Consider the following 15401-nt stretch of genomic DNA (forward strand, 5'->3'; position numbering starts at 1 on the left):
ATAGTCCCACAACATCCAGAGACTTAAGGTACTCAGGACGGATTTCATCCACCCCAGGAGCCTTGCCACCGAGGAGCTTTCTCCCCTGAAGCATTTACTCAAAATAAAGTCTGAAGGACCTAAATGACATGGTGAGATGCTGGTGAGCTTCGCTCATTCATGTCTGCGACATATACATATTAATAACAGTGTGTATATGATAACAGTAACCTAAATAATTTATAAATACATTGAGACAGTAAATTAACATTTACAAATCACATAATTAACAAGAAAAAAAGGGATGAGTTCTTCTTCGAAACACTGTTGAGGTCTAAGATTAAAAAAACTGTCTGGAATCACACGCCATTTCAACTCATTATAATCACTTTGCTTAATTTATTGCCACCCTTGAAAAATGTCAGCTACCCAACACGCTAGTTTTATTTTTATTAAGTTTAAGGCTCAGATCCTTTGTGCATGCATGGACAGCATGTTGGATGTTACTTGTGTGGGGATGAGGACATCACCTGTGCGGGGGGTGAGGACAATGCCAGTACCCTGGCTATCCTTTACACAATGATGTCGGTTTTAATGCAGTGCTGCCTGAGGGATCAAAGGTCATGGGCATTCAGTGTTGGTTTTCAGCCTTGCCGCTTACGTGTAGAAAGTCCTCCAGATTCTCTGAATCTTCTGATTATATTATGGACTGTAGATGATGGAATCCCTAAATTCAATTGCAAATGCAACTGAACATTGAGAAACATTGTTCTTAAACTGTTGGACTATTTTTTCACACAGTTCACAAAGTGGTGATCCTTGCCCCATCTTTGCTTGTGAACGGCTGAGCCTTTTGAGAATGCTCCTTTTATACCCAATCATGACACTCTCAATTAGTGTCCTCAGTTCCCATATGCTTATTGAGTGTTGTTAGAAGGAAAGGTGATGTAACACAGTGGTAAACATACCACTGTTCCAGCTTTTTTGAAACGTGTTGCAGGCATCCATTTCAAAATGAGCAAATATTTGCACAAAAACAATAAAGTTTATCAGTTTGAACATTAAATATCTTGTCTTTGTGGTGTATTCAAAATCCGTGCAAACAGGATGCACCTGAGCTCAATTTTCAGCTTCATGGCAAAGACTGTGAATACTTATGTACAAGTGATTTCTCAGTTTTTGATTGTTAATAAATTTGCCAAAATAAAAAAAAAACTTTCACATTGTCATTATGGGGTATTGTGAGTAGATTACTGAGGAGAAAAAAAAAAAGAATTTCATCCATTTTGAAATAAGGCAGTAACATAACAAAACAATACTTTTGGATGCATTGTATCCGTGTCTGTTGTCTTTTGGTTTAAATTTGACCTTTTTTAAGCTTCATTTGAAGGTGTACCATATTTCTTCAGCTCTACGATGCTGGGTGCTGGCCAGTTTTGTCATTCATTGGTTGTAAAAGTCCTGTATGTTATCTGTGTCATTGCCAAAGAAAATGTGTCATGGGCATCTTGTCACTGTATTTTTACCCACGGTCAAAATCCTATCCCCCCCCCCCCCCCCCCCCCCCCACACACACACAAAATGACCATTTGAATCATATTAGTCACATAGACAATCAATCCTTTAAAAGAACATTAAGGGAAAAAAGTAGTGGTGCAGAACATAATCCTTATGTGACTTAAATGATGAAAATTGAAATGGACTTCCACCTTTAGACTTAGATGTAAGTACACTTAGATGTATTGCAGGAAAAAAAAAAATCGAAATTAAATAAAATGATTGATTCCTTTATATTGCTTGAGTTGATAAATTCTTTGGTTATGTAGCGAGGCACCATGCTTTCAGTGAGCAGTGAGTACAAATGAGTCTTCCAGTACTTTATCAAAAATATTTTTACATTTGAGGCTTGCAAAGCTGGGAGGCTGACCTCGACTGTTATTCTTCTTTATTGTTTTCAGCTGTGTGGTTTAGTGTATTCATAGCACCTGGGACAGCCTTTTCAGCAATTTTCCAGCAAAAACCCTATAGCTCAGAAGAAACACGTGCATGCACTTGAACACGTGCTTACCAAGAAAGGTTGAACTCATGGGAAATCACAGCAGGGATAAAGTGAGGTTAAAGGCCTTCAGAGTAATTTGGAGCAAAACCATCAGCTTTTTAAATAATAATAATAATAATAATAATAATAATAATAATAATTTCACCTGGAAAAAAGAGTTCGGAAAAATCACATGTATAACATGGTTCGTAGAAGTGGCTGCCTTATATTCCTTTATGTAGAAGCTAAATCGATATAATACGAGGTCTGTCCATAAAGTATAGTACCTTTTTATTTTTTTTTAAAACTATATGGATTTGAGTCATATGTTTTCACGTCAGACAAGCTTGAACCCTTGTGCGCATGCGTGAGTTTTTCCATGCCTGTCAGTGACGTCATCCCTGTGAGCACGCCTTGTGGAAGGAGTGGTCCCGCCCCATCGTCGGATTTTCATTGTCTGGAAATGGCCGAATGATTTGGGGTTTTTTTCCATCAGAATTTTTTCAGAAGCTGTTAGAGACTGGCACCTGGAAACCATTCGAAAAATTTATCTGGCTTTCGGTGAAAATTTTACGGGCTTCACAGAGAATAAGGTGTGTTTGTACAGCTTTAAGGACCCCTTTAAGGACCCCTTTAAGGACCCCTTTAAGGACGCTCAGCACGCTGCGCTCCTTAGCTGCGACGACGCGGCACAAGCCACCGGACCATTTCTAAACGGATGGCTCTGTGGATACAAGACGTGTGCTCTTTCTCTGGTTATCACAAGAGCTGGACATCAGCCATTTTCCGGCAGATTTCACTTTTAACAAGAGATTTTGTCATGGAAAGCCGCGCGGAGGCTCCGCGCATACACGACCGATTCGCTTTGGAAGCGAGACAAAGGAACACCTCCGTTTTGGCGTGTCAGAGGACAAGTTTGGACATGTCCAGCTCTCCACAATTTCACTGATACTTACTGGACTGGTAAGCATTGAAAGCCGAGATAGACATCTCGGCTCCTTTTCAGCCACAGCCAATGACTCGTCCTCTCTGCAGCATTGGCCAGCTCCTTGATGGCTTGTCTTTGCTTCTGGCCCCTGATTCCGAGCTCTCTAAGGAACTTTCCAGTTGTTCTGGCTACGAAGCCCCTACACCCCACTTCCACCGGGCACACCCTTATTTTCCATCCTCTGTCCTCTGCCTCGGCTGCTAAGTTGGAGTAACGCAGCTTCTTACGCTCATACACTTCTTCGATAGCATCCTCCCAAGGAACCGTGAGTTCTATGATGTAGGCGAGCTGGCAGGAATTAGACCAGAGGACAAGATCTGGTCGCAGAGTGGTTGTTGTGATCTCCAGGGGTAAAATGAGCTTCTGATCTAGATTGACTCGCATCTGCCAGACCCTGGCTGCACTCATTGGGGTCAAATTGGGGTTTGAGGGGCTAACTGTTGGTTTGTCCCCCTCCCGGACAAACGATAGTGGTTTTCGGCTCACATCCTGGTTGTTGACGGGTTGGGCGTTAATGGATACCCTTTTGCACTCGATTTTATTGGCTAGAAATCTGAGGACCTGGTTGTGTCTCCACATGTATCTGCCCTGAGTGAGGCTGGTCCTACAGCCAACCAGAATGTGCCTGAGTGTTGCAGGGGTTGTGCACAGGGGGCAAGATGGATCCTTTCCAAGCCACAGCTGCAGATTTGTGGGACAGGGCAGCACATCATATGTAGCTCGGGTGATAAAGCTCAGCCTATTAGCTTCCATGCCCCAGAGGTCGCTCCATGTGAGTTTCCTCTTCTCTGCACCCTCCCACCTCATCCAGCGGCCCCTGTTTAGGTTGTGCTATGGCTTTGGAGCATCTGGCACCTCCTCTACCACCATGGATCAACGTTCCATTGCAGATGCCTTTTGACAGAGACGTCTTACAGCTCCAAGGCCAAAGCCTCTTCTGCCTTGCTGGACATAGCCCACTACATCACGATGGAGAAGAGCAGATTTAGCCTGCAGTATTGCTGTGGCTGGAGTCCACTTCCTCCCTGTTGCTAGGGTAAGAGCGATGCCTCTCATCACAGGGTCCCGGGAGTCAGTGAGGGACATGTTCAGCCTCACCTTGGCACACTTGAACTCTTCAGCCAGACTAGAAATTGGCAATGACAGAGCTCCGTCGCTGTAGAGACCAACACTGCTGAGGCATTTGGGAAGCCCAAGCCACTTCTCACATAAGAGTTCACTAGTCTCTCCAGTCAACTGGCATGGCTAACCAAAACCTCGTACATGGTCAATGGCCACAAGAGTCTTGGAAGCAGCCCAAACTGGTAACACCAGAGCTTCAGTTTTCCCGGTAGTGCAGTGTTGTTAATTTGCTCAAGGCCATTAGCTGTATCCTGCCGTAGTTGCTCAAGCTGCCAGGTGTCTTGAAGGTCTGCGTTGTACCATCATCCAAGGCTCTTGATGGGCTTTTCCAGGATTGTTGGAATTAGCTCATCACTGATGTAAACTGCTCACCTGTCAGTTGGCCTTTGTCAATAGAGATGTTGCGTGACTTACTTGGCTTGAACTCCATTCTTGCCGACTGGATGTTTTCTTGGAGTTTCTGAAGCAGGCGCCTAGTGCATGGTTTTGTTGTTGTGATGATGGTCATATCGTCCATATAGGCTCTGATTGGTGGAAGACGCAGGCCATTGTTGGTCCTCTCTCCTCCCACTACCCAACAAGATGCCCATATGATCAGCTCCATTGCCATAACAAATGCCAGAGGAGAAATTGTACAGCCTGCCATGACGCCTACCTCCAGATTCTGCCAAGCAGTGGTGCCGTTCTCAGATGTTATGGAGAACTGGAGATCCTGAAAGTAGCTCTTGACCAACTCTGTGATCTGATTTGGTACGCCAAAGTAATTGAAGGCCGTCCACAAGATCTTGTGAGGGACTGACCCGAAGGCGTTCGCCACGTCTAAGAAAACCACGTACAGGTCTCTTCGTTCCTTTTTTGCAGTTTGTATCTGGTGCCAGATGATATCGGCATGCTCCAGACATCCTGAGAAGCCCTGGATGCCAGCCTTCTGCACTGATGTATCAACAAAGTTATTTTGCTGCAAGAAAGTCGAGAGCCTTTGGGCCAGGATGCTGAAGAAGAGCTTTCCTTCTACATTCAGCAGGCTGATCTGGCGAAACTGGCTGATGGATGACGACTCCTTTTCTTTGGGGATTAGTATACCTCCCGATCTTCTCCATGCTTTTGGTATCACTCCCTTCTGCCAAGCCACCTTCATCAGTTTCCAGAGGTATTTAAGGACACCCGAAGTATTCTTATAAAGCCTATATGGAATACCGTTGGGCCCCGGTGCTGATGTGGATCTTGCCTGCTTCACTGTCTTCTCCACCTCACTCCATGTGGGAGGCCTTGCATCCATTTGGTGCTCAGGAGCATGAATTGGTGGCATGTCATTCGGGATGGCGACTGGCTCATGTCTCCGATCATCAGAGTAGGTCTTCTTCAGGTGCTCTTCCAGGTCTTTTATGGGCACTTTGAGGCTCCTACTCTTTTCTTGCTGAAAAAGGCCTTTAACGAAGCTATAGGCATTGCTGTAGAAGCGGGTCCTTGTCCGTTCTTTCCTCTTACATTGTCGCCTGAGGTGCTCTGATCTTCGCAGCTTCATCAATCGCTGTTTATTTCCGCCTGCAGATCATCTAATCCAACTCTTTCCTTCTCTGTAGCCCTCTTCCACTGCTTTCTCAATTTCCCTCTTTCCTTCACGAGCCTGTCGATTTCCCACTGCCTCCTGGACTTTGGCTGACTTAGAGGGCTTTTTTGCTGCCTTCTGGTTTTTTCTTTTATCCCAAACCTCTCAGCCCCATAGCTGTATATGATGGATCCCATGTTCTCCAGTTTTCTCTCGACAGGACCCTTCTGTTGTTTGAGTAGGAGGATGAGGTCTGAGTCGATGGTCTCCCACTCTTTCTTCTGGCTAGATTTGGGCCACAGGATCTGAGGTTTTCCTTCCTTCCATCCTCCTATCTGTTGCTGGCAGTGGATGGCTAGGTGCTGAGCTGGGTGCTGGTGTTGGCTGTGTGGGCTCTGGGCTGGAAACTGTTGCTAGGTATTGCAGGCCTAGCTCCAGGTTGGAGACTGGTGTTGGCTGTAAATGGCTGGACTCTAAACTGGAGACTGCTGCTGGCTGTTCCTGGCTAGGCTCCAGGCTGGGGACTGCTGGAGGGTCTATGCGATGCGAAGCTTCAGCTGAGGTGCTGATACCCTGAGGACTTTGGGGATTCTCCTGCCTCCAGGCTTCACTCGACTGATTTGGCCGTCTTCTTAAGAAGTATTGGTCAATGCGAGACCCCTTGCTGAGCTTGCTAAGGCATTTCTTTAAGCCTTGATGGATTTTTAGGCCCCTCACTGTTGTTAATTTTGACCAGCCACAAATGCAGTTCTGCAGTTTTTGTCCTGCCAGCGTTGATGGTCCATCTGTTGCGGTGCTGATTGATCTATTCATTGTCTGTTCCATTCCTTGGTCTGTCACCGTGTTATCCGTCCATGGTGGGTCATCTTCTGCCCCCGCTCTCGCAGACCCTGGAGGTATTCTCTTCTTTAAGGTTTTTGTAGCAATAATGGGTGGATCCAAGATCGCTAACCAGCGCTGGATCCTGCTAGTGTGGGTCGCTAACCCACACTAGCCCCATTGGGGTCTATTCCCTCCTGTCAGCAGTCTATCCAGGCTGTCATCTGGTCTTTCCCTGATTGTCAGCTGCTCTTTTGCAGCGGTCACTGGATTTCTCCAGACTTCAAGATTCGTTATAAGGACTAGATGTTATAATCCCTGGTGTTTGCACCTCTTTTACTTCAGGACTTCTTGGTAAATGGCTGCTATAAGGCTTTCCCAGCGGGACACGTCATCAGTTGTGTGCCTAAGCGTCACAGGGTGTTTTGGCCATTTATCACAAGACACCCTCTGCTTAGGCAGGCCCACCACAGGTTGATCAAGCCCGGGTATGTGTCCTGCTGTTACATATTTACCTTATTGCCTTATTAAACAGATTTGTTGGAACAGGATCAAATAAACAGGTTGTGCTTTTTTGACGTTACAAGTTTCATCAGCATGCCTTGTGAGATACTATCAAATTCTGTAAATGTAATGGCGCCCACCTCAATAGCAGGTTGTAGTGGCTGGGTTAAGTCATGGGATATGTTTAACCTAATGTTTTCTATTTTCTCCTCAAAGTAATCGAGGAAATCTTGTGCTGTAAAAGGAGAGTGAACTACAGGTGGTTGTCCATGAATAAGTGTTGCCACCATATCGAACAAGAACTTTGAGTTATGCTTCTACTTGTTTTTGTTGATCAAATCAGAGTAATAGGTCTGCTTTGTAGCCAGTAATGCACGGTTATAGTCTAAGATAGCATCACGCCACGCAAGGTGGAATACTTCTAATTTTGAACTACGCCATTTCCTTTCTAGACCTCTAGCCTTATACCTGAGGTCACGCAGGTAATCACTGAACCAAGGTGACTGTGTTTTGGGGGAGCGCGGTTTTAACACAGGTGGCGCAATCATGTCGAGTGTAATTTTGAGCACTGAGTTTAAACTATCCACAAGACTGTCTATTGATTGGGTATTTGTCTGATGTGAAGCTAAGACATCAGGCAGTCTAGCTTCGAGTACAGTCTTAGTTGAGGAGTTGATGCATCGCCGTAGAGATATATAATGTTGTTGTTGCACTAAACATGGCAGTGAAACTGTAAACTTAATAAGTGAGTGATCAGAGACCACTAATGTAAGAGGCATGATGTCAATATTCGTGACAGCAATACTACGTGCGAGAACCAAATCCAGGGTATTTCCACTAATGTGCGTCGAGTCTTGCATGCATTGCCGAAATCCTAATACGAATAATTCTAATAATAATAATAATAATAATAATAATAATAATAATAAAGGCTTACTACCTTCGCCATGTTTTCAGTCGCGTTCGTTTGTTTGTTGGTTGGTTTGTTAGCAGGATTTCTCAAAAAATCCTCAACAGATTTCAGTGAAATGTTTACCAGGGGTGTATCTTGCCCTAACTTAGAAGTCATTAAATTTGGTAATGATCCGGAACACAATCCGGATCCAGTAATTTTTTTTAAGGATTCTTTATCATTGCAGGATGGGGCCAATTTCAACATTTTTGCATCTAACTTCATGAAGACGGGTCCCAAAGGCTGAACAAAAATTAAGATACGACACAACAATAATTTAGCATTGTTTCTCGTCACTGAATAAACTTATTAGAAAATAAAAAAACTTGTGTAGTTCATGTAGTTTCTCTTTATAAATACATTTGCTGAAGATCTAAGGGTTTAACCCTCTGGGGCTGACGCCGTCATATACGACAGCTGAGACCAAGCTTTACTAAATTATAAATAACTTTTTAATGATATGTGTTGGGTATTTTCTCCTCCAAACATTCTTAAAACCTTTGATAAGACAAACAGAGTCAAGAAACACCAGTGAGACAGAAAGTCAAATATTACGCGCGGAGTGCGGCCAGGCTGTACACCAAGGCTACACTAAAGTCTGGCCTGCTTTCCGCTCTTTTTATTAAGAGACGCCCTCATCACATAAACAAGAAACTTGTCCTAAGGGTGGGGGTAATGATGCAAGACAAGTTTCTTCCCATAACATAAACGCATACGTCAAGTGCAGCTGTAAGGAAGAACACTTCAGGTCAGCACATCTCGTTCGTCTGTTGCAGTTATCAGCTGTTTTGCATCTGCCTGGAACACTAAGCATCACAATCAGTCAAAATTCAACCTTCAGTTCTTTTACTCCCAGTCGTTAGCGGCTACGAAAACAAAGTTATGTTATAACAATAAGTACATCCAGTCCTTCATTCCCAGTTCAGATTGACCCCAGAGTGCTAAAACAAAATTGAATTCTCAGGATTGCATTAAGACAGGTGCAAAACAGCACATCTCCGTTCTCATGAGAAAGAAGACAAAGCTAAAACAAGGTTGAATAACACGTACGTTCTCAGGGTGAAGTGCAAAACAGCACAACACCGTTCTCATGAGAAAGAAGACAAAGCTAAAACAAGGTTGAATAACACATACATTCTCAGGGTGAAGTGCAAACAGCACAACACCGTTTTCATAAGAAAGAAGACGAAGGTACAAATGTTTAACAGTGATAACATATATATATATATATATATATATATATATAAAATCCTTAACATTTCCCACCTGTTTATCACCTGTTAAACATACAGTAGGCATCACCCAGCTTAGTTAGTTAGTTTATTAACTTAATCTATTCTGTCCACGTTTTTATTAATTAAACACCACCAACAGATGGAAGATTCGAATCCAGCTGCTATTTGATCAACCAGTTTATACTCGTCAGGCACTCCTCTGGGGACTCCTATTGCGTCATATATGTTGGATTTCCTACTCCTTTCCAATCTCTTTTACTCTATGTCTGGCTATGCCTTTCTGCCAATCCTCAGGAATAAGAGAGGCTGCATATGTCGTAACGTCTTCAGGGGTCATGGGTAACAATAATGATATTAATGCACAATAACCTGACACATTTCGTGGCAGTCTGTCAAAGATTCTGTTATCACCACACCACCACCATACATCACTCCTACCGACTGGGATAAATGAACCGTTTTTCTGTATTATTCGACTACACCACTTGTCTTATTACTTTTTCAGCTAAAGCTTCATAGGCTAAGAGTGTGTTAACTCATCACGTCAACAGTTCAAGCTTGAACTGGAGTTGTGAGCTTTTCAATATCATCATAATTCTCAGTACAGTCATTATAGTTTTCTCCACTAAGGTCTGACTGTTTCAATGCTTGATATTTTGGCATAGTTTGTTGGAAGGCCAGATTACACTGTACAAATGTATTTGACACCATTTTGCCAACCATTGTTTGATACAAGGGATCACACAACACATGCAAAGTCCAATCAGAATTAGGACTATAATAACTGGTGTCACCATTTTCAATAGTAACTGCCAACATGGTCCTGAAGTCAACCAGGACCAGGGATTCCACCGGTTCACGGCTAGGGTGTCTTTATGCATTGCATCACGAAGTTTATTCAGCTCTTCCAATGCGTCCTGCATATCCACTGAATGAATGGAGTCTGGGATGAAAGTACAGCATGTTGTGTTCAGCAGAACACAAACTCCTCCCTGTGAACCAGTAAGCAAGTCTAAAACCATGCGATTTTGCATCACCATGGTACGTAAAGCATCTATTTCAGTGTTTTGAGCTGCTACTATTTTTTTAGTTACATTCATGAACAGACCCAATCGATAATTCAGAGTTTCAATCATTAATGAATTTTTCCCACTCCTATCCAGGGGAACAATGAATGTGCTATTTTATCTCCTACAGACCACAATTTTTTGGTCCTTTAGTACATCCGAGCCCCACATGTGATCATGTGGTAACACATTCTGGGTATATCAATCTCCTCCGTCTGGTGCTGCCATTCTTCTCTGTGGAGGTCCTACCACATATGTAGGTCAGTCACCTGGGTAGGTGCACACACACCACCCCAATTTGGTGGGAGACTCATGTACAGTCTGGAACCACAAAGCCAATAGATGTCATCATACACCGGAGTACCATTTACAGGTGGTAGCAAAAACTTACTACATAAGCACATGATTCATCCGTTCCCCATGGACAGGAGCCTGTATAATTACATCCCCGTCCAATGTGATGAAGATAAGTACCATCCACATATTATGTTTTGGTTAGGCTTAAATTATTGATAAAACATACGTTGGGTACACAGACGTTTCTTAATTTTACCTACATTTTTATTCCCTGTCCCGTAAAAGCAAATTGGGAATGGCCGTTGTGATGACAATTTAACGTGATGATATTTTTGCGTTTCCCTTCAGTCTAGTCAATGGAGCAGCACTTGGGCACGCTTGTACGTCCTCTGTTGAAATCCCTATCATATAAGTGGTTGCACTGAGGCAAGTGGTGTTACATCTTATCAGATTTGCTGAGAACTGCTGCCCCCGAAATACAGTTTGATTATGCATCCGTATGATAAGACATTCTGTCACCCTAGCAGGGTACGGTTTAGCCGTCAGAGCTGGGTGTGTTGAGGATATAGGTATCTGTGAACAAACATAACAATTAGTAACGTAATTCCATTCCACCAGGCCAGGAATCCGAGGAGCACGAAACACACTAAGATCACAACGCAACCGGCTGCCCTACCAACAGTCCGGCAGCGGCGGCGCCGAGCACGCCGCTCCGGGGTCTGCTGTAGTTCAGTCATGATTGCTAGGATACAGTGTTGTTAACCACCTCACCTAATAGTGCAAGGATCTCCCTGCTTCACTGGCATTGAGACAATCTATTGCTAATTAAATAGACTCCCTTTGTAGCCAGACTTCCCCTTCCACTGTGGAGGCCGCCAACACACGCTGTATCTTACAGTGATGTATCCACGTTGATCTCTCCGCTATCTTTACTGCAGTTGGTGTTGTTAACAGCACTTGGTATAGACCTTCCCAACGAGGACTGGACTCTGATGAACACCCAGTCTCCTGGCTAGACTACCGGAAGGCCGTCCTGTGGAAGATCAAAATTATTCGGCAGTAAATGTGTTTAAGTTATCTCTTTCTGTGTTAATGTCTTTTTCATAAATTTGCTAATGTTTGTTCCTCATCTGCTGTTTTAGTATCCATGTCAAAAATGGTAGACGATATGGTCGTCCATAAAGTATCTCAAATGGTGTTAACCCTGATGGTGTTGGTGTTATTCTCATATACAATTTTACTAGGTCCAACATTCAATCCAGGTTTGTTTTGTCTCTTCTATACATTTCCTTAATCTTATTTTTATTGCGCCCTTTGTCCTTTCCACTAATCCGGCACTGTGTGGTTGATAAGCACAATGATTTTTGAGATTGACCTGTAGCGCTTCTCCTACGTATTGCACTATTGTATTAACAAAATGCGCTCCATTATCTGAATAGACTGTTTCTGGTATTCCAATCATGGAATGATTGTCTTTGCACAATGCCTTAGCCACTGTAAGTGCATCTGCATGTTTGTAGGGAACAATTCTACCCATTTTGAGAAGGCATCAATTATGACTAAACAAAATTCCTTCCCTTCATGTTTAACTCAGCTGTATATAATCCATATGAATCACTTGAAAGGGATATTGTGGTGTTGGAAATTTGCCTCTCTTTGGGGTTCAAAATGCCTTGTGAGTTGGTTTTGCCATGCGATGCATGCTCTACAATGCTGTTTTTGCATATGCATCGAACCCATAAGACAAAAAATAGATTGCAATTGCGATATCATACCCCCTGATGAGACATGCGTCACGCCATGGCTCATAATAGCTGCCCATTTAAACTATTTTTTTTGGCAATATGGGTTTCTTTTGTGGTCATATCCGGAGGGGTGTCATATAGGAGAAAAATAGAAAGAGCTGTTGCCGCCTTTGCGGTTTTGTCAGCAACGTCATTTCCTTTTGAAACACTGTCAGAGCCTTTGGTGTGAGCCGCACATTTGCATATAGCAATTTGTTGAGGCAACTTCACAGCTTGCAGTAGGGCAGTTAGGAGAGTGGCATGAGTCACTGGCTTTCCAGATGATCACCATTCCACGCTCCTCCCAGTTTTGCAAACACATGCACTGTGCTGAAAGCGTACTGGCTGTCTGTATAAATTGATACAGCCGTACCTTTAAACAGATAGCAAGCTGCAGTTAAAGCAACTAATTCAGCTGCTTGTGCTGAAAATGACGATGGCAATGAAGCAGAATCCAATACTTCTGAATTTGTGACAACAGCATATCCAGATTGTGTTTGTCCATAAGCTTTGTCAGTGGAAGAACCATCCACATACACAATTGTACTGTTTGGGATGGGTGTGTCCTGGAGGTCTGGGCGTGCTTTCGTACAGACCGTTGCTACATCAAGACAATTGTGCGGCTCACCATCCTCAGGTAAAGGTATCAATGTGGAGGGATTCAATGTTGTACATCGCTCTATCGTAAGGTGTGGTTGTGATAATAGCAAGGACATGCACGAAAGATGTCTTGCTGGGGACAAAAGGCTCATTTTGTCTGCAACAGAAGTGCAGAAACTGCATGTGGAACTTCCAGTGTCAACTGATGGAATAGAACAACATTACTGCTACTTTGAACAGCCATAAAGGCTGCAACAACAGCCTGTACACATGGTGGTAGAGCACTTGCCACTGCATCCAATTTAGATGAGTAGTAGGCAACTGGCCTTAATTTTGAGCCATACACTTGAACCAAAACACTAGTCATGGACTCATTCTTACAATCAGCTGTTTGAATGAATGGTTTACTATAATCTGGTAGTGCCAAAACTGTGGATGACACTAATGTTTGTTTTACTTTTACAAAAGCTTCCTCAGCTTCTTTGTTCCATTCCAACACGGTTGACATTGAAATATCATCTTTGTACATCTGGCGCTATATAGAAAAAAGTTGATTGATTTGATATTTAATGTTCAAACTGATAAACTTTATTGTTTTTGTGCAAATATTTGCTCATTTTGAAATGGATGCCTACAACACGTTTCAAAAAAGCTGGGACAGTGGTATGTTTACCACTGTGTTACATCACCTTTCCTTCTAACAACTCTCAATAAGCGTTTGGGAACTGACAACCCAGTCTCAAGGCAAGTCATGATTCAGCAGCAAGAAATATACATTAATCTATTGTTGACATTGTGACGAAAACTGCCTCATTTGGCAGCACAAATTCATTGTAAATTGTAATTCATTCCGTGATGGCTGCGCAAAATTAAAAGTGAAGCGGGGGGGGGGGGGGGGAGTGGGTTTAGGTTATGGTTAATGTTGGGAGTAGGAGTAGGGTTAGTAATAGTGAATAAAAAAAAAAAAAAATTTGACTCATTTCGTGATGGGAGGACGAAAAAAATGTGAGACTGAGCTGGAACTGAGGGCACTAATTGTTGAAGCTTTGTAGGTGGTATTCTTCCCCATTTTTGCTTGATGCACGACTTCAGTTGTTCAACAGTCCGGGGTCTCTGTTGTCGTATTTTGCGCTTCATAATGCACCACACATTTTAAATGGGCGACAGGTCTGGACTGCAGGCAGGCCAGTCTAGTACCTGCACTCTTTTACTATGAAGCCACACTGTTGTAACACGTGCAGAATGTAGCTTGGAATTGTCTTGCTGAAATAAGCAGGGATGTCCTAGAAAAAGACGTTGCTTGGAAGGCAGCATGTGTTGCTCCAAAACCTGGATCTACCTTTCAGCATTAATGGTGGCATCACAAATATGTACGTTGCTCATGCCATGGGCACTTACACACCTCCTACCATCACAGATGCTGGCTTTTGAACTTTGTGCTGGTAACAATCTGGATGGTCTTCTTCCTCTTGTTGTCCGGAGGGCAGGATGTCCACGATTTCCAAAAACAATTTGAAATGTGGACTCATCAGACCACAGCACACTTTTCCACTTTGCGTCTGTCCATTTTAAAGTGACTGCGGGCCCAGAGAAGGTGGCGGCATTTCTGGATTGTTTGTGATGTATGGCTTTCTCTTTGTATGGTAGAGTTTTAACTTGTACTTGTAGATGTAGTGACGAACTGTGTTAACTGACAATGGTTTTCTGAAGTGTTCCTGAGCCCATGCGACAAGATCCTTTACACAGTTATGTTGGTTTTTAATGCAGTGCCGCCTGAGGGATCAAAGGGTCTGGCCATTCAGTGTTGGTTTTTCGGCGTCCCCACTTACGGTGAGTAAGTTCTCCAATTCTCTGAATCTTCTGATTATACAACCCCTGGCAAAAATTATGGAAATCACCGGCCTCGGAGGATGTTCAATTCATTGTTTAATTTTGTAGAAAAAAGCAGATCACAGACATGACACAAAACTAAAGTCATTTCAAATGGCAACTTTCTGGCTTTAAGAAACACTATAAGAATCAAGAAAAAAAGATTGTGGCAGTCAGTAACGGTTACTTTTTTAGACCAAGCAGAGGAAAAAAATATGGAATCACTCAATTCTGAGGAAAAAATTATTAAATTTTCATCCCCAAAACTAACACCTGCATCATATCAGATCTGCTCGTTAGTCTGCATCTAAAAAGGTGAACACACCTTGGAGAGCTGTTGCACCAAGTGGACTGACATGAATCATGGCTCCAACACGAGAGATGTCAATTGAAACAAAGGAGAGGATTATCAAACTCTTAAAAGTGTTGTATGGCTGGGGGGCCTGGCTGCCTTTTTGTTTCTGTCTTTTGTTTTTCCTTCCAGGTGGCTTGCATTTGGGACTGAGTGGCTGTGTTGCTGAGGTTATCAGGACCTCACCCTGATCACCTGCGGCTCGTCAGGACTTACAGCTGAGGTGCATCTATATGGATTGGAACA

The sequence above is a fragment of the Thalassophryne amazonica genome, chromosome 6 (genome assembly GCF_902500255.1).
Source record: "Thalassophryne amazonica chromosome 6, fThaAma1.1, whole genome shotgun sequence".
Classification (NCBI taxonomy): Eukaryota; Metazoa; Chordata; class Actinopteri; order Batrachoidiformes; family Batrachoididae; genus Thalassophryne; species Thalassophryne amazonica.